Source organism: Danio aesculapii, chromosome 4 (genome assembly GCF_903798145.1).
Source record: "Danio aesculapii chromosome 4, fDanAes4.1, whole genome shotgun sequence".
NCBI classification, from domain to species: Eukaryota; Metazoa; Chordata; class Actinopteri; order Cypriniformes; family Danionidae; genus Danio; species Danio aesculapii.
In genome coordinates this window covers 5,196,697-5,221,850 of record NC_079438.1, presented here as the reverse complement: position 1 = coordinate 5,221,850, position 25,154 = coordinate 5,196,697, and the positions used below count along the sequence as shown (strand labels likewise).

Sequence of the window (25,154 nt, the reverse complement as noted above, 5' to 3'; positions counted from 1 at the left end):
AAGTAGATAAAATCAGGCAAAACAAAAATAGACAAAATCAGACAAAACAAAAGTAGACAAAATTTGACAAAACAAAACTAGAAAAAAGTAGACAAAATCAGACAAACAAAACTAGACAAAAAAACTAGACAAAAGTAGACAAAATCAAACAAACCGAAACTAGACAAAACTAGACAAAAGTAAACAAAATCGGACAAAACTAGAGAAAACTAAACAAAACTAGACAAAACTAAACAAAAATAGACAAAATCAGACAAAACTAAACACAACGAGACAAAACTAAACAAAAATAGACAAAATCAGACAAAACAAAATTATACAAAAGTAGACAAAATCAGACAAAACAAAAGTAGAAAAAATTTAGACAAAACAAAACTAGACAAAACTAAACAAAAGTAGACAAAATCAGACAAAACGAAATTAGACAAAACTAAACAAAACGAGACAAAACTAAACAAAACTAGACAAAAGTAGACAAAATCTGACAAAACAAATTTAGACAAAATCTGACAAAACAAAACTAGACAAAAAAAGACAAAATCAGACAAAATGCATTTAGACAAAATCAGACAAAACAAAAATAGACAAAATCAGACAAAACAAAACTAGACAAAAGTAGAAAAAATCTGACAAAACAAAAATAGACAAAATCATACAAAAAAGTAGACAAAATCAGACAAAACGCACCTAGACAAAATCAGACAAAACAAAAGTAGACAAAATCTGAAAAAACAAAACTAGACAAAATCTGACAAACAAAACTAGACAAAACAAAAGTAGACATAATCGGACAAAACTAAACAAATCTAGACAAAACTAAACAAACCTAGACAAAAGTAGATAAAATCAGGCAAAACTAAAATAGACAAAATCAGACAAAACAAAAGTAGACAAAATTTGACAAAACAAAACTAAAAAAGTAGACAAAATCAGACAAACAAAACTAGACAAAAAAACTAGACAAAAGTAGACAAAATCAGACAAACCGAAACTAGACAAAACTAGACAAAAGTAAACAAATAGGACAAAACTAGACAAAACTAGACAAAACTAAACAAAAATAGACAAAATCAGACAAAACTAAACAAAACGAGACAAAACTAAACAAAAATAGACAAAATCAGACAAAACTAAACAAAATCAGACAAAACAAAACTAGACAAAAGTAGACAAAATCAGACAAAATGCATCTAAACAAAATCAGACAAAACAAAAGTACACAAAATCTGACAAAACAAAACTAGACAAAAGTAGACAAAATCAGACAAACAAAACTAGACAAAACTAAACAAATTTAGACAGAACTAAACAAACCTAGACAAAACAAAACTAAACAAAATGAGACAAAACTAAACAAAACTAGACAAAAGTAGACAAAATCAGACAAAATGCATCTAGAAAAAATCAGACAAAACAAAACTAGACAAGAGTAGACAAAATCAGACAAAACTAGACAAAATCAGACAAAACGAAATTAAACAAAACTAAACAAAACTAGACAAAAGTAGACAAAATCGGACAAAACTAAACAAATCTAGACAAAACTAAACAAACCTAGACAAAACAAAACTAGACAAAACTAAACACAAACAGACAAAATCAGACAAAACTAAAAAAAACGAGACAAAACTAAACAAAACTAGACAAAAGTAGATAAAATCAGACAAAACAAAACTAGAAAAAAGTAGACAAAATCAGACAAAACGCATCTAGAGAAAATCAGACAAAACAAAATGAGAGAAAATCTGGCAAAACAAAACTAGACAAAAATAGACAAAATCAAACAAAACAAAATTAGACAAAACTAAACAAAATCAGACAAAACTAGACAAAAGTAGACAAAATCGGACAAAACTAAACAACTCTAGACAAAATTAAACAAACCTAGACAAAAGTAGATAAAATCAGACAAAACAAAAATAGACAAAATCAGACAAAACAATAGACAAAAGTAGACAAAATCAGATGAAATGCATCTAGACAAAACAAAACTAGGCAAAACAAAACTAGACAAGAGTAGACAAAATCAGACAAAACTAAGTCCACCATGTCCCTTTAATTTCCTTTTCTCCTTCCACTGTATTTTTCATCTTGCTTCTTATTCTAGCTCCCATACATTTTTCCTCTTCTACTTTTTTCAGTTTCTCTTCTAACATCACTATTCTCCTAATATCCATATTTCCTTCTGTTATCTTTTCCATTTCATTCTCCCATTCTTTGTTTAATTGTCTTTCTTTAGCTCGATTAGCTTTCTGCATTTTCTTTGAACATTCTATTGAAAATCTTTTGGCCTCTAATTTGACATTGTCCCACCACACACTTATTTCTTCATCATATAACTCATCATTTACACTATTAATAATAATATTTTCCATTTCAATTTTATAAAAATCATTCTTTAAGAGCTCTGTATTAAACACCCATACACCTGGTCCTCTTTCAACTCCACTGAAATCCATCATTACATACAAAAAATCATGGTCACTACAGCTAAAAATCTTGTAAAAAATCTTTGAAATAAAAGATTCTAATCTTCTTGTACATAAAACATAGTCTAATCTACTTTGTTTTAAAACTGTATTCATCCACTGCCTTCTTGAGTATTCTCTTTTGACTCTATTTCTCTCTCTCCATACATCTACATATTTATGTTTTTCAATCATGTATTTCAGTTCTTTTCTTCCAACATCTGCTCTATAAACCATATAATCATCTACATCTATCCTTTCTAAAACAGTATTAAAATCTCCTAAGACAATAACATTATTCCATCCACTCATTAAAACACTTAGGTCCTTAAAAAAAGTAACTCTTTCCAAGTCTTGATTTGGAGCATGGATGTTACATATTGTTATTTCTTCACCCTTATTTATAATTTTAATAGTTAAGATCCTTCCATAGTTATCTTTAAATAAAACATCAAATGAGCATCCTATTCCTCTTCTAATTAATACTGCCATGCCTTTTTTCTTATTTGGGTCATTATTATACAATATTTCCCCATCCCAACATTTTTTAAACTCATTAATAATTGTTTCATTCCATCCAGTCTCTTGTATACATATTATATCACATTTTTCTGTTAAAGCAATTACATTTTCAAACTTCACTTTAGATGACAGCCCTCTTACATTAATTGAAACCAAACATAAGTTGTTCATTAGAAATATAAAAGAAAACAAGCCATCCAAACAAAAGAAAATCCAAATTAAACAAACCATCAATCATCTGTAGTCTTTTTTATCTAAAATATTAGATCAGTTCTGTCAGTTTTTAGTTTTGCTTTTGCTTCTTTTCGTAATTTCTGTTTCTTAAGCACTTGCTGAATATTTATTTGTACAGTTTTTCTGCGTCTTCTGTTTATGCTGTCTATTGTTCTGTCTTTAGTCCCAATATTTATTTCATCATTATCATCATCATCGCTTACCTCTTCCTCAATTCTGCTTTCTGTATTTTCACCCGCTGCTCCTTGTTCTTTTTCCATGTCCTGTCCATCATCTTTCATTAGATGTTGTGCCTCAGTCTCTACTGTATCTCCTTCATCCTCTTCACTCATGGCCTGCTCCTCTTTTTGTTCATTCAAACCATCCGGTTCCCATTCCTGTTCTTCATCCTCACTTTCTTCATCGCTTGATTTCTCCGTTGGTTTATGCATTTCCATCACTCCAGTCTCTTCCTCATCCGATTCACATCTGCACCACAATGTTGTCTTTTTGCAGCCTTGGCACCGTGGGGCTTTACAGTCCCGCGCAAAATGCCCCTGCTCCAGACATTCTCTACACACAAATTGTGGGCAGTCTTTTTTTTTTCATGTTCAGTACTTCCACATAATCTGCATGTTTTTATCTGCTGATCATGTATCACTCTAAAATATTTGGGTCCTTCCTCTGTATCAAATTTGACGTTGTAAGGAAGAGTCAAGACTTCTTTTGGAAATTTCACCCTGATGAACCTTGTTCCGTCAGCCACAGTTGTTCCTGGATGGTATCTGGATGGTAAGTGGGAGAATTGGAGAAACTCCCCAGTCCACAAGCTTTTGGATGATTTCACTATCTTGAATATAATTGGGTAAATTTAAAAAAGAAACCATTCTCTCAGTTGCGCAGAGTTTTGATATTTCACAGAATTGTTGGTTAATCATGAGTCCATCCATTAAATGATCACAGTCTGTTTCATTTTCCATTGTAAGTTCATAGTCAAAATTAGATTTTTTCCTCAATCCTAACAATTTTCCAATTCCAGTCTTTCCTTCCACAGCCTTTATAATCATAACTACTGTGATATTTTCAGGATCTTTCACAGTCATTGTCAAAGTTGTTTCTTTTTTATATTGTCTCTGAAATCTAGCTTGACTTTTCAGTTTGTTTATCATGTCATTTCTTTAACTTGTTTGTTGGGTGTTTTCCAAACGTTCAGCAATTGCTTTACCTTTTGTTTGTTGTATTTCTCCACTTCCTCCTCTACTTGTGTCTGATCTATTTTTCCGCCTTCTTGCCACAACAGTTGCCCATGTGTCATTATTGTCGATGTACTTGTTTGAATCTCTTGAATTGTTATCTTCAGGAGTAGCTTTGTCCGTGCTGCCATAGTCTATATTCAGTTCCTGTTCCTTTACCGAAGTGTCCTTCCTTTCAAAAGGTTTTAACCCCAAACAGATAACACTGTCTGGGGTTTAACTACAACTAAAAAAAATTAATACAACTTAAGTAGAAATGCTGAACTTTGTGTTAATAGGTATGCTCGATGCATCCAAATGAAAGCTGCCGAAAAGAGAGAGAGAAAGGTAACAGAAACGGCCAACGTGGGGCTCGAACCCACGACCCTTAGATTAAGAGTCTCATGCTCTACCGACTGAGCTGGCCGGGCTTGTGAGATGCTCATTTAAGAGAAAGTCACTGTTTTGATCAATACCTTCCCTACCTGTGTAAAGTTTGATGGTGTTTTTAAGTCAACTGAAATAAGTAACTTGGCCAATCCAGGCACTGGACAACAAACTTCTGCTAAATCCTGACGTCAACTTGTAATGCTAGACAGCACGTGGCCCAGGATCATTGCCTGGTGCAAGTGTTAGCAGTTGCAAGGCAAAGAAAAGCTTAATTCGTCCCTGGGTGGGCTCGAACCACCAACCTTTCGGTTAACAGCCGAACGCACTAACCAATTGCGCCACAGAGACTCAGACACCAATCCAACTGTAGTAGAAATGCTGAACTTTGTCCCAATAGGTATGCTCGAAGAATCCAAATGAAAGCTGCCGAAGAGAGAGAGAGAGAAAGGTAACAGTAACGCCCAACATGGAGCTCGAACCCACCTCCCCCTGAGATTAAGCATCTCATGCTACACCGACTGAGCTAGCCGGGCTTCTGATGTATTTATTCTAGTCACTGTTTTGATCAATACCTTCCCTACCTGTGTAAAGTTTGATGTTTTTTTAAAGTCAACTGAAATAAGTAATTTGGCCAATCCAGGCACTGGACAACAAACTTCTGCTAAATCCTGATGTCAACTTGTAATGCCAGACAGCACATGGCCCAGGATCATTGCCCGGTGCACGTGTTAGCAGTTGCAAGGCAGAGAAAAAGCTTAATTCATCCCTGGGTGGACTCGAACCATCAACCTTTCGGTTAACAGCAAAACACGCTAACCGATTGCGCCACAGAGACCAAAACAACTGTAGTAGAAAAGCTGAACTTTGTCTCAATAGGTATGCTCGAAGAATCCAAATGAAAGCTGCCGAAAAGAGAGAGAGAAACGCCCAACGTGGGGCTCAAACCCACGACCCTGAGATTAAGAGTCTCATGCTCTACCGACTGAGCTAGCCGGGCTTCAGATAGATTCGTTCTAGTCACTGTTTTGATTAGTACCTTCCCTACCTGTGTAAAGTTTAATGGTTTTTTTAAGTCAACTGGAATAAAAAAATTGGCCAATACAGGCACTGGACAACAAACTTCTGCTAAATCCTGATGTCATCTTGTAACGGCAGACAGCATGTGGCCCAGGATCTATGCCCAGTGCACGTGTTAGCAGTTGCAAGGCAGAGAAAAACTTAATTCATCCCTGGGTGGGCTCGAACAACCAACCTTTCAGTTAACAGCCGAACGCGCTAACCAATTGTGCCACAGAGACTTTGAGAGCAATCCAGCTGTAGTAGAAATGCTGAACTTTGTCTCAATAGGTATGCTCGAAGAATCCAATTGAAAGCTGCCGAAAAGAGAGAGAGGAACGCCCAATGTGGGGCTCGAACCCACGACCCTGAGATTAAGAGTCTCATGCTCTACCGACTGAGCTAGCCGGGCTTCCGATACATTTATTCTAGTCACTGTTTTGATCAATACCTTCCCTACCTGTGTAAAGTTTGATGCTGATTTTAAGTCAACTGGAATAAGTAACTTGGTCAATCTAGGCACTGGACAACAAACTTCTGCTAAATCCTGATGTCATCTTGTAACGCCAGACAGCACGTGGCCCAGGATCATTGCCCGATGCACGTGTTAGCAGTTGCAAGGCAGCAAAAGCCTTCGCTCGTCCTTGGATGGGCTCAAAGCAACAACCTTTTGGTTAACAGCCGAACGCGCTAACCGATTGTGCCACAGAGACTCAGACTAAATATACCAACTGTGGTAGAAACGCTGAACTTTGTCTCACTTGGTCTGCTGGATGAGCCCCCAAATGAAAGCTGCCGAAAAGAGAGAGAGAAAGGTAACAGAAACACCCAACGTGAGGCTTGAACTAACGTCACTGAGATTAAGTGTCTCATGCTCTCCCGACTGAGCTAGCTGGGCTAGTGAAAAACTCATTCTAGTCACTGTTTTGATCAATACCTTCCCTACCTGTGTAACGTTTGAAGCTGATTTTAAGTCAACTGGAATAAGTAACTTGGTCAATCTAGGCACTGGACAACAAACTTCTGCTAAATCCTGATGTCATCTTGTAACGCCAGACAGCACGTGGCCCAGGATCATTGCCTGGTGCACGTGTTAGCAGTTGCATGGCAGCAAAAGCATTCGTTCTTTCCTGGGTGGGTTCGAACCACCAACCTTTCGGTTAACAGTCGAACACGCTAACCAATTGTGCCACTGAGACTCAGACACCAAACCAACTGTTGTAGAAAACCTGAACTTTGTCTCACTTGGTCTGCAGGATCAACCCAAATGAAAGCTGCCAAAAAAAGAGAGAAAGGTAACAGAAACGGCCAACATGGGGCTCGAACCCACGACCCTGAGATTAAGAGTCCCATACTCTACCAACTGAGCTAGCCGGGCTTCTGCTACATTCATTCTAGTCACTGTTTTGATCAATATCTTCCCTACCTGTGTAAAGTTTGAAGCTGATTTTAAGTCAACTGGAATAAGTAACTTGGCCGATCCAGGCACTGGACAACAAACTTCTGCTAAATCCTGATGTCATCTTGTAACGCCAGACAGCACGTGGCCCAGGATCATTGCCTGGTGCACGTGTTAGCAGTTGCAAGGCAGCAAAAGCATTCGCTCTTCCCTGGGTGGGCTCAAACCACCAACCTTTCGGTTAACAGACGATCATGCTAACCGATTGCGCCACTGAGACTCAGACACCAAACTAACTGTTGTAGAAAAGCTGAACTTTGTCTCACTTGGTCTGCAGGATGAATGCAAATGAAAGCTGCCGAAAAGAGAGAGAAAGGTAACAGAAACAACCAACGTGGGGCTCAAACCAACGTCACTGAGATTAAGTGTCTCATGCTCTCCCGTCTGGACTAGCCGGGCTTGTGAGACACTCATTCTAGTCACTGTTTTTATCAATACCTTCCCTACCTGTGTAAAGTTTGATGCTGATTTTAAGTCAACTGGAATAAGTAACTTGGCCAATAGAGGCACTGGACAACAAACTTCTGCTAAATCCTGATGTCATCTTGTAACGCCAGACAGGGCTTGTGAGATGCTCATTCAAGAGAAAGTCACTGTTTTGATCATTACCTTCCCTACCTGTGTAAAGTTTAATGGTTTTTTTAAGTCAAGTGGAATTAAAAAAAATGGCCAATACAGGCACTGGACAACAAACTTCTGCTAAATCCTGATGTCATCTTGTAACGCCAGACAGCACGTGGCCCAGGATCTATGCCCAGTGCACGTGTTAGCAGTTGAAAGGCAGAGAAAAGCTTAATTCGTCCCTGGGTGGGCTCGAACCACCAACCTTTCGGTTAACAGCCGAATGCGCTAACCAATTGCGCCACAGAGACTTCAAAAGCAGCCCAACTGTAGTAGAAATGCTGAACTTTGTCTCAATAGGTATGCTCGAAGAATCCAATTGTCCAATTGAAAGCTGCCGAAAAGAGAGAGAGAAACGCCCAACATGGGGCTCGAACCCACGACCCTGAGATTAAGAGTCTCATGCTTTTTTTTTAATTTTTTTTTTTATTTTATATCAAAAATTAAAAACAATTACATTCAGGTAATAATACATGTAGATTATATAAAGCCATTTGAACATATATATTCCCACATAAAAAGTCTTTTTCAAATACATCAATCTTGTCATTCGTGTTACAATAATAGAAAAGAGCATTAAGCAGTACAGACATTTTTCTTTCAAACAATTTACACACAGATATTTTGCCATTCTTTTGTTTAACAATATTCCTTCTATTCCATATCACAATTCTTGCAACTGTTAAAATGAAATTAATGAACCTTGTATTTTTACCTTCTGTTTTACAACCAAATAAAAATAATGTTTCCCATTCCTCATTAACAACCTGTTTTTCAATCCCCATTTCATTTATCATTTCTTTAATTTTTCCAATAAAACATTCTAACTCTTTGCATTTGAAAAACAAATGTAGTGTACCTTCATCTTCTTTATTACAAACTTTACATCTTGCATCATTTGCCAAACCTATTTTACACAATCTCATTTCGCTTAATAAACAGTTTTGCCTTAAAATGTAATCAAAATTCTCTAAAACTGGACTTTTCCACCAAGCTCTCAAATTTTCCCATATTTCCTTTGTTTCTATATTGGGATATAATCTTTTCCAGTACTCTTCTGCTTTGGGTGTAACAAACACGTCTTTACATAAGCATGAATAAAACATCTTCAGTATACCATCTTTGAAAGCATATTGATTTTCTTTAAAGTTAAACACCCTTCCTTCATCGCTGTGCATATCCAAATTATTTTCTATCATTTCTTTCCATTCTTTTGGTATATTGTTTTTCAAGTTGTTCAATTGATTTTCAATAACTCCTTAGTTTCGTTTTCATAGTTTTCTAATATTGCATCTTTTATTACTTGCACCTGTACATAACCAGGTATCACTTCATTTAAGATATCTTTAATTTGCTTTATTCCTGCATAATACCATTTCTTATAAAAAATAGTGTTATTCCCTTTTTTAATGTAATCATTTAAAAACAGCGGTTGCTTTAAAATCTCTTCTTTACTAAATGTACAATCAATATGCTTTCTAAAATCTCCCCATGCCTTGATAACTTCTTTATAGAATTCTGGAATCCCATTCATCATATTCTCTTTGGGCTTCATCCATAATATATATTCTTGCATTTCCCCACATTTATTTAAAAAATATGTCATCGCATCTTTCCATACGTGTTTTTCTTATTTCCAGTATTTATTTACAGTTTTTATTCTTATGCTTTTCATTCTGATGAGTGGATCGATTAAACCTAACCCCCCTTCTTCTACTTTACCAATTATGGTATCATAAGCTATCTTGGAAGGTTTCCCGTCCCATATAAAATCTAAAACAATAGCTTTTATCTTCTTATAAACACTCATTGGCAAACTCACTGTACCTAAAACATACCACATTTTAGATAAAAATAAGGAATTTAAAACTAAAACTTTCCCCTTTAAAAACAAACCTCTTCATTTCCAGAAATGTAATCTTTTTTCCATTCCTTTTAAAACTTCCTCCCACACTAAATCCCTTGTTTCATTTTCATTTTCACCAACCCTTATACCTAAAATCTTCATATTGGTTTTCTCCTCTTTAAATTGGATTTTTTCTGGTAAAACCTTTGTTTTTCCTATTCTCATGTATTTCGTTTTTTCCTTATTAATTTTTGCTCCTGTTCCTTTACAATATCTGTTTAAAATTTCCTCTGCTTTCTCAATACTTTTAATATCTTTTACTATTAAAGTGGTATCATCAGCATATTGAAATATTTTTTGTTCTAACTCTGTTCCTTTTATACATAATCCTCGTATTTGCTTTTCATTATCAATTGCTAACCCCAATGTTTCAGATACAAGTGTGTATAGTAGTGCTGACATTGGAAACCCTTGTCTTATCGATCTTGTTACTTTAAAATCTTTAGTTAAAAAACCATTTACTTTTATACAGCTTGTTATATCTGCATATAAACATTTTATCCATTGTAAATATCTTTTTCCAAAACCAAATCTCTCCATTACATTCATCATATATTTGTGTTCCACTCTATCAAAAGCTGAATCCAAATCTACACTAATTATATATCCTGTTTCTTTTTCCTCTCTCATATACCAGATTATGTCTCTTATATTGTTTATGACATCCGTTATGTCTCTTTTTAGAACCGCATATGCTTGATTTGTTTGGATTATGTTTGGTACAACTACTTTCAATCTGTTAGCTAAGACTTTCGCTAAAATTTTATAGTCTGTGTTCAGCATACTTAAGGGTCGATAATTTTTTAAGTCTTCCTTGTCTCCATTTCTTTTATAAATCATTTTAACCATTCCTTTTTTCATACTATTAGTTAACTCCCCTTTTTCATAAATATCACTGTATATTCTATTTAAAATAGGACTTAAAACATTTTTAAAAACTTTATAAAACTCAACTGGTAGTCCATCTATTCCTGGACTTTTCCCATTTCTCAACTGATCAATAGCTGTTTCTATTTCTAAATCTGTTATCTCACTCTCGCACATTTCCTCGTCCTCTTTATTTAATTTTACTGTTATTTTTTCTAATAAGAAATTTTCATCATTTAAAACTACTCCATTTTCTGTAAATAATTCCTTATAAAATCGTCTAGTTTCCTTTAAAATTCCCTCTTTGTCCTCTACAGTTTTCCCATCTTGTGTTTTTATACATTTGATTATAGCTGCTCTCTGTCTTGTTTTTTCTAATTCATAAAAGTATTTTGTACTTCTTTCTCCTTCTACAATGTCTTTAGCTCTGCTTCTAATAATTACTCCCTTACACTTTTCTTCTGCGATTCTCTTCAGCTTTTCCTGTAATTCTATTATTTTGTTAACATTTATCCCATTTACTTTACTCATTTCTTCATCCCATTCTTTTCTAATTTGATTTTCCTTGAATTTTTTTGCCTTTTGTCTTTTTTCTGCTATATTTATTGAGTATTCTTTTATTCTATTTTTTCAGATTATCCCACCATAAACTTGTTTCTGTTTCAAACATTTCATCATTCACACTATTGATTATTATATTTTCTATTTCCATTTTATACATTTCTATTTTGAACAACTCAGTGTTGAGTATCCACACTCCTGGTCCTTTTTCAATCTCATTAAAATTCATCGTTATCCATAAAAAATCATGATCACTCTCACTATAGGTTTCAATATAGGTTCAATGTTTAAGCCACTTTTAGATCTTAATTTTAAATACCAGGGTGGTATGGCCATAAGCGAGAGCAGACGTCAAGAGTTGGCTATTTGAAAAGAGGCGCAGCACCAGGAGCCGAGCGCAGCTCAGCTTGCATTGACACAGCACCAACAGAAACAACGCCCTTGTCCCCTCAATTGTTTACCTGTGTTTTTTTTGTCCCACCCCTCCCAAATAAGATGAATGTGAGAAAAGACACCAGCAGCAGACCTGTGACACGGGGAAGTGTATTAGATGCCAAATGAAGGAACTCAAAGAGCTTACAGCACCTGGTATTCCCAGGCGGTCTCCCATCCAAGTACTAACCAGACCGACAGAAACAAAGCCCTTTACCCCTCAATAGTTTACCTGTTTTTTTTTTTTTTCGGTTTCTGCTCCGGGGCACCGACAGCTCTTGCTAGGTTAAACCAGCCAAGTCAGGGTACTCACTTCCCCCGAATGGAATCAGGGGAAGTGGGTACAATGACTTAGCTGGTTCCAGAGATCAGAGAGGAATTCAGAGTTTTTTTTTGTTTTTTTTTTTCGTATTTTGGGAAGTGTATCAGCTGCCAAATTAAGGAATTCAAAAAGCTTTAAGCACCTGGTAATCCCAGGGGGTCTCTCATTCAAGAACTAACCAGGAATCAAACCCAGTCCACAGCAATGAGAGCACCAAATCCTAACCACTAGACCACCAGGGACGGGAGAGCAGATACTTGCCCTCAAGCCTTGCTGTGGGTCTCCACACAAGTATGCTGCAGCTGCTCTGACAAAAATAAATCCAATGCTTGTAACCTCCTCCTGGAGAGGAGAAAGTCTCAGACCCTGGATCACAGTTCTTCTATGGAGGGACTGTCACATGCTCCTATCGACACCACAACTTGCCATAATAACAAAGCACAGCATGCGTTGAATGAACTCCGTATTGACAGAGCTGTGTCCTTATTACAAGCAACAAGCTAATGATGACAAGATAAGGAGATAGGGCCAGTGGTGCAGCGGATAATGCGTCTGACTATGAATCAGAAGACTCTAGATTTGACTCCTGGCTTGCTTGTTTTGGTCTTTTTGCTTTGCCGACAGCCAGTGCACTGCGGTCGCCTTTCGCCCCCCACTGGAGCTGTTCAGTTCCACACTGGAGTGAGTCAAGTTTAAGTGGCCGCCAGCACAGAGCCCGTGGGGTGCTCTCCTGGTTTCAAAGGATGCCCCAACTGCAGTTTTTTAATGACGTCTACTACAGCTACACCAACCGTAAACCCAGCCTACTTGTTGCAAAAGTCCATACAACTTAGAAGTCACCCAGCAAACTTGCCGTGTAATCTCTTCCACTTTTAATTCTCTGAGCCCCAATCGCTGATTTTTATTAACGTCCTTTACAGCTACACCAATCGTAAACCCAGCCTTCTTGTTGCAAAAGTCCCTACAACTTAGAAGTCACCCAGCCAACTTGCAGCGTAATCTCTTCCACTTGTAAGTCTCTGAGCTGCAGCAATACCTAAGTGCTCTGATAAAACATGCATAAAAGAAAGTATGGCTTTTAACCCCCTCTTGAAGAGAAGAGAGTCTCCGATCCTGGATCTCAGGTCTTCTGTGGAGGGACTGTCAGGAATCCTGGAAGAGCATCTTATCCACACAACGTCTTGCCATAAAACAAAGCAGAATGTGTCGTGACGGAACTCCAGGTTGACAGAGCCTTGTCCTTGTTTCAAACAATGTGCTAACAAGGTGCTGAACAGAGTGCCATTGGCACAAAGCATAACGCTTATGACTACGGATCAGAGGATTCTAGCTTACGGAAACCATGAGCCTGTGTATGAGAGAGTGCCTAAATGTATGAGTGGTACTTGTGCAAGAGGGGCAGTGAAGTGCGCACGATCAGAAAGAACTGAAGTTTGTGCAAAGTTTGATTCCTGGTTTTCACCCAGTTGGCCTGGGTTCGACTCCTGGTCTGGGAAGCCTTAAGCATTTTTGCCACTGCCCTTTTTGCCTAGCAGTCGGACTGCAGCAACATTAAGGGAGTGGGCTTGTGTGGGAATCTCATAAGCCTTTGATAGCTCAGTTGGCAGAGAAGAGTACTGAAGGTGTGTTGTTGGCAATCCTTAGGTTGCTGGTTCGACTCTGGCTTGAAGAAGGTCTTTTGCCCTTTCATGCCTGTGCAGTTCACATATATATTCATAGCTAGAGCTTAAAGTTCACCATAGAGGTGAAAAGGAAGTTCCCTGAACAGGAATCGAACCCAGGCCACGGCGGTGAAAGTGCCGAACCCGTAACCTCTAGACCACCAGAGAAGGTTTTGCAAAAACTTGCCCTCAAGCCTAGCTGTGGGCCTCCACGCAAGTATGCTGCAGCTGCTCTGACAAAGATAAATCAAATGCTTGTAACCTCCTCCTGGAGAGGAGACAGTCTCAGACCCTGCATCACAGTTCTTCTAGGGAGGGACTGTCACATGCACTGTAAGAGCATCCCATCGACACCACAACTTGCCATAATAGCAAGCACAGCTTGCGTTGAATGAACTGCATGTTGACAGAGCTGACAAGATGACAAGATAAGCAGACAGGGCCAGTGGTGCAATGGATAATGTGCCTGACTATGGATCAGAAGATTCTAGGTTCGACTCCTGGCTGGCTCGCTTTGGTCTTTTTGTTTTGATGTCAGCCAGTACACTGCGGTCGCCTTTCCCCCCCGCTGGAGCTGTTCAGTTCCACTCTGGAGTGAATCGAGTTTCTGGGGCCGCCAGCACAGAGCCCGTGGGGTGCTCCCCTGGTTTCAAAGGCTGCCCCTACTGCTGATTTTTATTAACGTCTACTACAGCTACACCAACCGTAAACCAAGCCTACTTATTGCAAATGTCCCTACCACTTAGAAGTCACCCAGCCAACTTGCAGCGTAATCTCTTCCACTTGTAAGTCTCTGAGCTGCAGCATTACCTAAGCGCTCTGATAAAACATGCATAAAATAAACTATGGCTTTTAACCTCCTTTTGGAGAGGAGAGAGTCTCCGACCCTGGATCTCAGGTCTTCTATGGAGGGACTGTCAGGAATCCTGTAAGAGCATCCCATCCACAAAACCTCTTGCCATAAAAACAAAGCAGAATGTGTGGTGACGGAACTCCAGGTTGACAGAGCCTTGTCCTTGTTTCAAACAATGTGCTAACAAGGTGCTGAACAGAGTGCTAGTGGCACAAAGGATAACGCTAATGACTATGCATCAGAGGATTCTAGCTTACGGAAACCATGAGACTGTGTATGAGAGCGTGCGTAAATGTATGAGTAGTACTTGTGCAAGAGAGGCAGTGAAGTGTGCATGATCAGAAAGAACTGAAGTTTGTGCCAAGACTGGCCCTCACAAGTGACAGCTCCCATATGGTCTAGCAGTCAGGATTCCTGGTTTTCACCCAGGCGGCCCGGGTTTGACTCCCGGTATGGGAAGGCTTGAGTGTTTTTGCTTCTGCCCTTTTTGGCCTGCAGCAACCTTAAGGGGATGGGCTTGTGCTCGACTATCATAAGCCTTCGATAGCTCAGTCGGTAGAGCGGAGGATGGTAGGTGGGATTTTGGCAATCCTTAGGTCGCTGCTTCGACTCCGGCTCGAAGGAGATCTTTTGCGCTCAGAGCTGCTTTCATGCCTGTGCAGTTCGATTATATTTTAGTCGCTAGAACTCAAAGTTCACCATAGAGGTGAAAAGGAAGTTCCCTGACTGGGAATCGAACCCGGCAGTGAGAGCGCCAAATCCTGTCCACTAGACCATCAGGGAAGGGCCAGCAGAAACTTGCCCCTGGCTTTCTTTGGTCTTTTTGCTGTGCTGTCAGTCAGTGCACTGCGGTCGCCTTTCCCCCTCGCTGGAGCTGTTCAGTTGCACTCTGGAGTGAATCGAGTTTCTGGGGCTGCCAGCACAGAGCCCGTGGGGTGCTCCCCTGGTTTCAAAGGCTGCCCCAACTGCTGATTTTTATTAACGTCTACTACAGCTACACCAACCGTAAACCAAGCCTACCTGTTGCAAATGTCCCTACCACTTAGAAGTCACCCAGCCAACTTGCAGCGTAATCTCTTCCACTTGTAAGTCTCTGAGCTGCAGCAATACCTAAGCGCTCTGATAAAACATGCATAAAAGAAACTATGGCTTTTAACCTCCTTTTGGAGAGGAGAGAGTCTCCGACCCTGGATCTCAGGTCTTCTATGAAGGGACTGTCAGGAATCCTGTAAGAGCATCCCATCCACACAACCTCTTGCCATAAAAACAAAGCAGAATGTGTGGTGACGGAACTCCAGGTTGACAGAGCCTTGTCCTTGTTTCAAACAATGTGCTAACAAGGTGCTGAACAAAGTGCCAGTGGCACAAAAGATAACGCTAATGACTATGCATCAGAGGATTCTAGCTTACGGAAACCATGAGACTGTGTATGAGAGCGTGCGTAAATGTATGAGTGGTACTTGTGCAAGAGAGGCAGTGAAGTGTGCACGATCAGAAAGAACTGAAGTTTGTGCCAAGACTGGCCCTCACAAGTGGCAGCTCCCATTTGGTCTAGCGGTCAGGATTCCTGGTTTTCACCCAGGCGACCCGGGTTCGACTCCCGGTATGGGAAAGCTTGAGTGTTTTTGCTTCTGCCCTTTTTGGCCTGCAGCAACCTTAAGGGGATGGGCTTGTGCTTGACTGTCATAAGCCTTCGATAGCTCAGTTGGTAGAGCGGAGGATGGTAGGTGGGATTTTGGCAATCCTTAAGTCGCTGCTTCGACTCCGGCTCGAAGGAGATCTTTTGCGCTCAGAGCTGCTTTCATGCCTGTGCAGTTCGATTATATTTTAGTCGCTAGAACTCAAAGTTCACCATAGAGGTGAAAAGGAAGTTCCCTGACTGGGAATCGAACCCGGCAGTGAGAGTGCCAAATCCTTTCCACTAGACCATCAGGGAAGGGCCAGCAGAAACTTGCCCCTGGCTTTCTTTGGTCTTTTTGCTGTGCTGTCAGTCAGTGCACTGCGGTCGCCTTTCCCCCTCGCTGGAGCTGTTCAGTTGCACTCTGGAGTGAATCGAGTTTCTGGGGCCGCCAGCACAGAGCCCGTGGGGTGCTCCCCTGGTTTCAAAGGCTGCCCCAACTGCTGATTTTTATTAACGTCTACTACAGCTACACCAACCGTAAACCAAGCCTACTTGTTGCAAATGTCCCTACCACTTAGAAGTCACCCAGCCAACTTGCAGCGTAATCTCTTCCACTTGAAAGTCTCTGAGCTGCAGCAATACCTAAGCGCTCTGATAAAACATGCATAAAAGAAACTATGGCTTTTAACCTCCTTTTGGAGAGGAGAGAGTCTCCGGCCCTGGATCTCAGGTCTTCTATGGAGGGACTGTCTGGAATCCTGTAAGAGCATCCCATCCACACAACCTCTTGCCATAAAAACAAAGCAGAATGTGTGGTGACGGAACTCCAGGTTGACAGAGCCTTGTCCTTGTTTCAAACAATGTGCTAACAAGGTGCTGAACAGAGTGCCAGTGGCACAAAGGATAACGCTAATGACTATGCATCAGAGGATTCTAGCTTACGGAAACCATGAGACTGTGTATGAGAGCGTGCGTAAATGTATGAGTAGTACTTGTGCAAGAGAGGCAGTGAAGTGTGCACGATCAGAAAGAACTGAAGTTTGTGCCAAGACTGGCCATCACAAGTGGCAGCTCCCATATGGTCTAGCGGTCAGGATTCCTGGTTTTCACCCAGGCGGCCCGGGTTCGACTCCCGGTATGGGAAGGCTTGAGTGTTTTTGCTTCTGCCCTTTTTGGCCTGCAGCAACCTTAAGGGGATGGGCTTGTGCTCGACTATCATAAGCCTTCGATAGCTCAGTTGGTAGAGCGGAGGATGGTAGGTGGGATTTTGGCAATCCTTAGGTCGCTGCTTCGACTCCGGCTCGAAGGAGATCTTTTGCGCTCAGAGCTGCTTTCATGCCTGTGCAGTTCGATTATATTTTAGTCGCTAGAACTCAAAGTTCACCATAGAGGTGAAAAGGAAGTTCCCTGACTGGGAATCGAACCCGGCAGTGAGAGCGCCAAATCCTGTCCACTAGACCATCAGGGAAGGGCCAGCAGAAACTTGCCCCTGGCTTTCTTTGGTCTTTTTGCTGTGCTGTCAGTCAGTGCACTGCGGTCGCCTTTCCCCCTCGCTGGAGCTGTTCAGTTGCACTCTGGAGTGAATCGAGTTTCTGGGGCCGCCAGCACAGAGCCCGTGGGGTGCTCCCCTGGTTTCAAAGGCTGCCCCAACTGCTGATTTTTATTAACGTCTACTACAGCTACACCAACCGTAAACCAAGCCTACTTGTTGAAAATGTCCCTACCACTTAGAAGTCACCCAGCCAACTTGCAGCGTAATCTCTTCCACTTGTAAGTCTCTGAGCTGCAGCAATACCTAAGCGCTCTGATAAAACATGCATAAAAGAAACTATGGCTTTTAACCTCCTTTTGGAGAGGAGAGAGTCTCCGACCCTGGATCTCAGGTCTTCTATGGAGGGACTGTCAGGAATCCTGTAAGAGCATCCCATCCACACAACCTCTTGCCATAAAAACAAAGCAGAATATGTGGTGACGGAACTCCAGGTTGACAGAGCCTTGTCCTTGTTTCAAACAATGTGCTAACAAGGTGCTGAACAGAGTGCCAGTGGCACAAATGATAACGCTAATGACTATGCATCAGAGGATTCTAGCTTACGGAAACCATGAGACTGTGTATGAGAGAGTGCGTAAATGTATGAGTGGTACTTGTGCAAGAGAGGCAGTGAAGTGCGCACGATCAGAAAGAACTGAAGTTTGTGCAAAGTTTGATTCCTGGTTTTTACCCAGTTGGCCTGGGTTCGACTCCTGGTCTGGGAAGCCTTGAGCATTTTTGCCACTGCCCTTTTTGCCTAGCAGTCAGACTGCAGCAACATTAAGGGGGTGGGCTTGTGTGGGAATCTCATACGCCTTTGATAGCTCAGTTGGTAGAGAGGAGTACTGAAGGTGTGTTGTTGGCAATCCTTAGGTTGCTGGTTCGACTCTAGCTTGAAGAAGGTCTTTTGCCCTTTCATGGCTTAAAGTTCACCATAGAGGTGAAAAGGAAGTTCCCTGACAGGGAATCGAACCCGGGCCACGGCGGTGAGAGCGCTGAATCCTGACCACTAGACCATCAGGGAAGGGCCAGCAGAAAAATTGGCCCTGGCTTTCTTTGGTCTTTTTGCTGTGCTGTCAGTCAGTGCACTGCGGTCGACTTTCCCCCCCGCTGGAGCTGTTCAGTTCCATTCTGGAGTGAATCGAGTTTCTGGGGCCGCCTGCACAGAGCCCTGAACAGAGTGCCAGTGGCACAAAGGATAACGCTAATGACTATGCATCAGAGGATTCTAGCTTACGGAAACCATGAGACTGTGTATGAGAGCTTGCGTAAATGTATGAGTGGTACTAGATCAAGAGGGGCAGTGAAGTGTGCACGATCAGAAAGAACTGAAGTTTGTGCCAAGACTGGCCCTCTTGTGCCAAGACTGCGGTCGCCTTTCCCCCTCGCTGGAGCTGTTCAGTTGCACTCTGGAGTAAATCGAGTTTCTGGGGCCGCCAGCACAGAGCCTGTGGGGTGCTCCCCTGGTTTCAAAGGCTGCCCCATCTGCTGATTTTTATAATCGTCTACTACAGCTACACCAACCGTAAACCAAGCCTACTTGTTGAAAAAGTCCCTACCAGGCCAACCCTGCTTTGCTTCTGAGTTCAGGTGAGATCAGGCATTGCCAGGGTGGTATGGCCGTAAGCGAGAGCAGCCGTCAAGAGTTGGCTATTTAAAAATAGGCGCAGCACCAGAAGCCGAGCGCAGCTCAGCTTGCCTTTACACAGCACCGACAGAAACAACACCCTTGACCCCTCAATAGTTTACCTGTTTATGTTTTTTTTTCTGTTTCTGCTCTGGGGCACCAACAGCTCTTGCTAGGTTAAACCAGCCAAGTCAGTGTACTCACTTGCCCCTGAATGGAATCAGGGGAAGTGGGTACAATGACTTACCTGGTTCCAGAGATCAGTGAGGAATTTCAGTTTTGTTTTTTTTTGGATTTTAGGAAGTGTATTAGCTGCCAAATGAAGAAATTCAAAAAGCTTACAGCACCTGGTATTCCCAGGCGGTCTCCCATCCAAGTACTAACCAGGCCCAACCCTGCTTTGCTTGCGAGTTCAGATGAGATCAGGCATTGCTTTTTTTTTTTTTTTTTATAATTTTCAAATACAATAAAACAATACATTGAGTGACTTTTCAAACATCAGAAATAAAAAATAATTATGTATGATACATTCATTTGTATTTGTCCTACATCCAGGTAACACCATTCACATTAAACTCTAACATTGTATTTTGTTCAACAAACATTTTTATAAATTCATCTTCTTTGTCATTTAATAAAAATTTTTCCCTTAATAACCTAAATGACGTTTCCATTTTGTTTTTAAATAAAATCCATACATCTACTTTTCTTTTTTCAAATTTTGCAATATTCCTTCTTTGCCATATTACATTCTTCGCAATTATTATATATAAATTAAAAACAGTCATATTACAACCGTTAACCTTGTAACCAAATAAAAACATTTTCTCCCATTCCTTTTGAGTCATGTTCTCAACTGGTTTTACAAAAGCCATTTCTCTAAAACACAAATAAAAATCTTTTACTTTACAGTCAATAAAAATCTTGTTCTCTCCATTTTTCTTTTTAAAAAACAAATCAGTCATGTCTCCATTTTCTCCCTTTTCGTTTTGTTCAATTCTTTCAACCCATTCATGTGGTATTGCTCTTTTTAAATCCTCAAACTGTTTTACAAGTGTTCCTTTCCCTACATTCACTTCATTTGGAAGATAGCCATTTATCACCTCATAGAGCAGATCCTTTACTTGCCTAATTCCAGCTTGCCACCATTTTTTATAATATATTACATTTTCATCTTTCGTGATGTTCAGGTTTAAAAACAAAGGTTGTTCTAACAGCTGGTTTCTTCCTTTAGGTACAATAATCATATTTTCTAAAAAGTTTCCCCAAGCTTCTAAAACCTCTTCATAAAATGTTGGTATACCTGTCCACATTTCTTTTTTTGTTTTCATACATAATACACTACATCCCTTATTTACTCCACCACATTTCTTTAAAAAGTAATCCATGACATTTTTCCACACTTCTTTACTCTTAACATCTACAAAACATTTGACCAATTTCACCCTTAATGTTTTCATCCTTAAAAGTGGGTCTAAAAGCCCAAGTCCCCCATCTTCTTTTCCTCCAATCAACGTGTCATATGATATTTTTGCTCTTCCTTTTCCCCATAAGAAATCTAAAACACATTTTTTAATTCTTTTATAGTATTCACAAGGCAATGGGGTAACACTCAGCACATACCACATTTTTGAGAGCATTAGAGAATTAATCAATAAAACCTTTCCCTTCAATGTCAGGTTTCTCAATTTCCAATATCTCAATCTAATTTCAACCCCTTTTAAAACTCCCTCCCAATTAAAATGATCCGCTTTATTAAAATCCAAACCAACCCAAATGCCTAAAATCTTTATATGCTCATACTCTTCCTTAAAATGTATGTGCTGAGGTAAAACATCTGCCCTTCCAATCCTCATACACACACTCTTTTCAACATTAACCTTAGCTCCCGTCCCCTTACAATACCTATTTAAAATTCCCATTGCCTTTGTTACACTTTGAATGTCTTCAACCAACAAGGTTGTGTCATCTGCATACTGGTAAACTGGCTCATGTTCAGTTCTTTCTTCTATTTGTATTCCTTTTATTCCATTGACTGCTTTTATTGCTAGTCCCAATGGTTCAGCTACTAATGTGTACAGTAGTGCAGATAGTGGACATCCTTGTCTTATAGACCTTGTTGGTTGAAAACATTCCGTTAAAAAACCATTGCATTTAATACATGTTAAAATATTATAATAAAAAATGTTGATCCATTTCCTAAAATTCTCCCCAAATCCAAATTTTTTAATCACTTCAAACAAATAGTCATGTTCCACTCTATCAAATGCTTTCTCTAAATCCAAACTAATTAAATATCCACTCACATTTTTCTCCTGCATATACAATAATGTATCTCTTATATTTTGAACTGTGTCTAATATGTCCTTCCCCTTGACTCCATATGCCTGTGTGGTGCTAATAATTTTAGGTAAAACTTTCCTTAATCTGTTTGCTAAAACCTTTGCTAAAATTTTAAAATCTGTATTTAACATTGTTAAGGGCCTATAATTCTTCAGATCTAAAGGACTTCCTCTTCTTTTGTATATCATTTTAATCATCCCTATCTTCATTCTTTCACTTAATTCTTCTTTTTTAAAAACATCATCATATGCTTCTTTTAAAACAGGTACTATCATGTCTCTAAAATTCTTATAAAACTCATTGGTTAACCCATCTATGCCTGGACTTCTCTCCGTAGTTAACTGTCTTATTGCTTCATCAATTTCTACTTCTGTTATCCCTGCATCACAGAAAACTTTATCTTTATCTGAAACTTTTAGTTTTATTTGATTTAAGAGAAACAGTTGATCATCCTGTGTAGTTCCTTGACTCTTAAAAATATCTTCATAGAAATTTTTAACAGCTATTAAAATTTCCTCAGTTCCTTGTTTTAATTCTCCATTTTTATTTAACACCTCTTTCATTAAGTCTGCTTTCTGTCTATTCTTTTCTAAGTTAAAGAAGAATTTTGTACTTCGATCTCCTTCAACAGTGTACTTTGCTTTGCTTCTAATTATAGCCCCTCTGCATTTTTCATTTTCCATCTCTTTTAGTTGTTCTTGTAAATATATTATTTTCCCAATATCTTCATTTTTATAAGTTTGCAGTCTTTTTATTTCGTCTTCTAATTCCTTTCTTATTTTCATTTCTTTATTATTTTTAACTCTTTTTACAATTTGACAATATTTTATCGAACATTTTTTCATGTCTAACTTCATATTGTCCCACCATATTCTTTTATCTTCTCTATACATTCTGTCCAATTTACTGTTTGCAATTATTTGTGTAATTTTTTCTTTGTATGTCTCATGTTTTAAAATTGTTGCGTTCAAAATCCATACACCTAATCCCCTTTCAACTTTTGCACAATCTAATTTCACACAAAAAAACGAATGATCACTAAAACTGACTTTTTTGTAAAATAAACTTTTGATAAAAACCTTCATTTCTACATTACATAACATATAATCAATCCTACTTAACTTCAGCTCATGTAAAACCAGTTGCATTCTTGAAAATTCCCTCTTTGTCTTGTTTTTCTCTCTCCACACATCTATTAAATTGCATTCTGTCATCATTTTCAGTAGCTCCTCCCTCCCCTTGTCTTTTCTATATACCATCTTACTCCCCAGATCTAATTCTGTAAAAACAGTATTAAAATCTCCAATTACAATAACATTCTGCCATTTTTTACATTTATACTAACGTTTTTAAAGAAGTTCACTTTTTCACTTTCTTCATTGGGTGCATGAATATTATAAATGATGAAATGATCTTCTCCTTTTTCTAATTTCATCGCCATGCTTTTCCCAACTCCATCCTCAAATATGACTTTTTCTTTTTCATATGTACCTCTTTTTATTAAAATCGCTACTCCACAACCCAGTTTATCCTCTCCATTGTTAAAATATATTTGACCATCCCATTTACTTTGAACCATTTTAACACTTTCATTTTTCCAATTTGTTTCTTGCAAAACAATCACATCAGCTTCTTTACATAACACCAACATTTTTTCAAATTTCTCCACATTCAATAAACCTCTTGCATTCCACGATAAAATGTTAAAAAACATGATAAAAGATATTAAAATATTAAAACCAACCATTATTTTTAGTCTCCTCCTCTACCTCTGCATACCCACTTTTTTCACTCAACCAACAGCCCCTTCCATAAAAAGAAACACACATTAAAAGCATATTAAAATAGATAAAATGGTTAAAAAACATTATTTCTCATCATCTTCTTCCAGTCCTCTTAATACTTCATACCTATTAACGTTTTTTACTCGCACCTTTGTCAACATCTTTTTTCTTGCACTGTCCACATTTGGTTTTACCTTTATTGTTCTTCTTCTTATTAGTCCTCTTTCCACTTTGTTCTTCTCTACATAATCTGTCCTTTGTTCTCCATCACTTTCCATTCCTTCAGCTTGATCAGTCTTACTTTGTTCATCGTTTTCCACCATATTTAAAAAGTTTTTAAAACTGTCAGTTATTTCCATTTGTGTCCACTGTTCTTGTTCTGATGTCTGTTTTTCTTCTTCTTCTTCTTCCCTTATAATGTTTGTTTTCTCCTCCATTACCTTTGTTCGTTGATTCTTCTCCTTTCTTGTTTCTTTCATGCACCTGTCCGTCTACTTGATCTTCTCCTCCTCCTTCCTCTCCTTCCATCCAACATTCACACTTGTTTAAAAATTGTTTACATTCTGGGCATTTGACAGTATTACAATTCCTTGCAAAGTGTCCCCTTTCTTCGCATTTGTAGCACTTAAAATCTGGGCAATCCATTAGCAAGTGTTCAGGGCTCATGCACAGCCTACAGGTCTTCACTTGATGGCTGTGCATTACCCTGAAGTACTGCGGCCCTTCTGCTGTTTCCAGCTTTGTGCTGTATGGCAATGATGCCACCTCCTTAGGGAATCTCACTTTTAGGAACCTTGTTCCGTCCTCAATGTCAGTGCCAGTGTAAACCCTTCTTTTTATTTTTGATATGGGATAAACTCCCCATCCTTCTAATTTTTCTAAAATTTCTCTATCATCAAGATAGACGGGCAGGTGCATGAAAGAAACAACATAATCCCTGTTTTGCAGCTTTTTGATTTCACAGTTCACTCCCTTAATCAACAGTCCATCAAGCAATTCCTCACATGTTTCCTCCTTCTCCATAGTTAGTTCAAACTCTTTTCCTTGCCTTGGTCTCAAAGCCAGAATTTTCCCTTGACCACACTTGTCTGTCACTGCTTTAATGATGTCCACAGCTCTTACCTCATTGACTTCTTCTGTGTTCACTATTACTGTTGCTTCTTTTAAATATTTTCTTCCACCAAGTTGGTTTTTTCCTTTGTCCAGCTCGTTGTTTGTTGTCCAGTCCATTGTCGTTAACCATTCTTGTTCCTCCGTCCAGTCCAGTTTCATTTGCCATGAGAGTCTCTGCATCCAGTCCAGTTTCGTTTGCCAAAAATCCGTCCATTTTATGCCCAGGAAAGAGCAAAAAACAAAAACAACAAACCACCCTCCAGTCAGCGGGATGCTGCTGTCAGGTGGTTTAAAAAACAAAAACACAAAATCAAACTCTAATTCAGTCCACAAAAACAAACACAAAACAAAAATACTAAAATGGAGGAGAGCCTTTCTCTCCAAACTGCAGCCGATCACTTCCTGTATCGCTCACTAGTGTCCTCTAGTGTTCCCAGGGTGGTATGGCCGTAAGCGAGAGCAGTCGTCAAGAGTTGGCTATTTAAAAACAGGTGCAGTACCAGGAGCCGAGAGCAACTCAGCTTGCCTGGACACAGCAGCCACAGAAACAATGCCCTTGTCACCTCAATTGT

The 25,154-nt window shown here is 39.2% G+C and overlaps 9 non-coding genes across 9 annotated transcripts; 4 read left to right on the top strand and 5 right to left on the bottom strand.

Annotated features, from left to right (window-relative positions):
- Positions 1-5,099: 5,099 nt before the first annotated feature.
- Positions 5,100-5,173, bottom strand: trnan-guu (transfer RNA asparagine (anticodon GUU)). The gene has a single exon. It is a non-coding gene; the product is annotated as a tRNA-Asn (tRNA).
- A 576-nt stretch (positions 5,174-5,749) lies between these two features.
- On the bottom strand, positions 5,750-5,822 carry trnak-cuu (transfer RNA lysine (anticodon CUU)). The gene has a single exon. It is a non-coding gene; the product is annotated as a tRNA-Lys (tRNA).
- A 398-nt stretch (positions 5,823-6,220) lies between these two features.
- On the bottom strand, positions 6,221-6,293 carry trnak-cuu (transfer RNA lysine (anticodon CUU)). Its single transcript has one exon. It is a non-coding gene; the product is annotated as a tRNA-Lys (tRNA).
- Positions 6,294-8,138: 1,845 nt separating this feature from the next.
- On the bottom strand, positions 8,139-8,212 carry trnan-guu (transfer RNA asparagine (anticodon GUU)). The gene has a single exon. It is a non-coding gene; the product is annotated as a tRNA-Asn (tRNA).
- Positions 8,213-14,950: 6,738 nt separating this feature from the next.
- On the top strand, positions 14,951-15,022 carry trnae-uuc (transfer RNA glutamic acid (anticodon UUC)). Its single transcript has one exon. It is a non-coding gene; the product is annotated as a tRNA-Glu (tRNA).
- A 1,081-nt stretch (positions 15,023-16,103) lies between these two features.
- On the top strand, positions 16,104-16,175 carry trnae-uuc (transfer RNA glutamic acid (anticodon UUC)). Its single transcript has one exon. It is a non-coding gene; the product is annotated as a tRNA-Glu (tRNA).
- Positions 16,176-17,256: 1,081 nt separating this feature from the next.
- Positions 17,257-17,328, top strand: trnae-uuc (transfer RNA glutamic acid (anticodon UUC)). The gene has a single exon. It is a non-coding gene; the product is annotated as a tRNA-Glu (tRNA).
- Positions 17,329-17,406: 78 nt separating this feature from the next.
- Positions 17,407-17,493, top strand: trnay-gua (transfer RNA tyrosine (anticodon GUA)). Its single transcript is given in 2 exon segments — positions 17,407-17,443; positions 17,458-17,493. It is a non-coding gene; the product is annotated as a tRNA-Tyr (tRNA).
- Positions 17,494-18,667: 1,174 nt separating this feature from the next.
- trnae-cuc (transfer RNA glutamic acid (anticodon CUC)) lies at positions 18,668-18,739 on the bottom strand. Its single transcript has one exon. It is a non-coding gene; the product is annotated as a tRNA-Glu (tRNA).
- Between the last annotated feature and the right edge of the window lie 6,415 nt (positions 18,740-25,154).